Source organism: Bison bison, unplaced genomic scaffold, assembly GCF_000754665.1.
Source record: "Bison bison bison isolate TAMUID 2011002044 unplaced genomic scaffold, Bison_UMD1.0 scf7180017864303, whole genome shotgun sequence".
NCBI lineage: Eukaryota > Metazoa > Chordata > Mammalia > Artiodactyla > Bovidae > Bison > Bison bison.
Genome location: NW_011494875.1, coordinates 157,527 through 158,459, shown reverse-complemented (window position 1 = coordinate 158,459; position 933 = coordinate 157,527).

Below are 933 nucleotides of genomic sequence, written 5' to 3'. Positions count from 1 at the left end.
CCTTTTTTTTTTTTTTTTTTTTTTTTTTTTTTTTTTGTGGCGGGGCGGGGGAGAGTGTTAGTGGACTTCCCTTGTGGCTCAGATGGTAAAGCATCTGCCTACAATGCAAGAGACACAAGTTTGATCCCTAGGTCAGCAGGACATCCTGGAAAAGGGAATGGCTGTCCACTCCAGTACTCTTGCCTGGAGAATTCCATGGATAAGAAGCCTTGTGGGCTACAGTCCATGGGGTTACAAAGAGTCAAACACGACTGAGCGACTAACATTCTAGTTTTAAAATTATACATTTTTCTCCATCCATTTGCTTCTTATCTGTATGTGTCTTTATATTTAAAATGGGGTTTGTAGACAATATATATAGTTAGATTGTGTTTTTTAATCCATTCTTACAATCTCCTTCAACTGGTGTATATAACCCATTGATGTTCAAAGTATTTATTGGTATAGTCGGATTAATAGCCTCCATATTTGTTACTGTTTTGTGTTTGTTGTATTTTTTTCCCCCCATTTTTGTCTTCACTTCTTTTTTACCACTCATGGTTACATTACTCTCCTTTCTTAACATATTTACATTGTTATATTTTGCATTTTTTACCTTTTTAAGTGGTCGTCCTGGAGTTTTTAATGTATTATTAGCTTTAGTTTTAAAGCTAATCCAGGATCACAAAGTTATTTTAAATTGCTTTTCTGATTGTTTCTACTGTGTGTATCATATCAGAGTTTGATCCTGGTGAATACTTTATGACTTCAAAGTATGCTTTTCCTTATAGATTTTATGCCTTGTATAAAGCCTCTTGATGAAAGTGAAAGTGGAGAGTGAAAAGGTTGGCTTAAAGCTCAACATTCAGAAAATGAAGATCATGGCATCTGGTCCCATCACTTCATGGGAAATAGATGGGGAAACAGTGTCAGATTTTATTTTTTGGGGCTCCA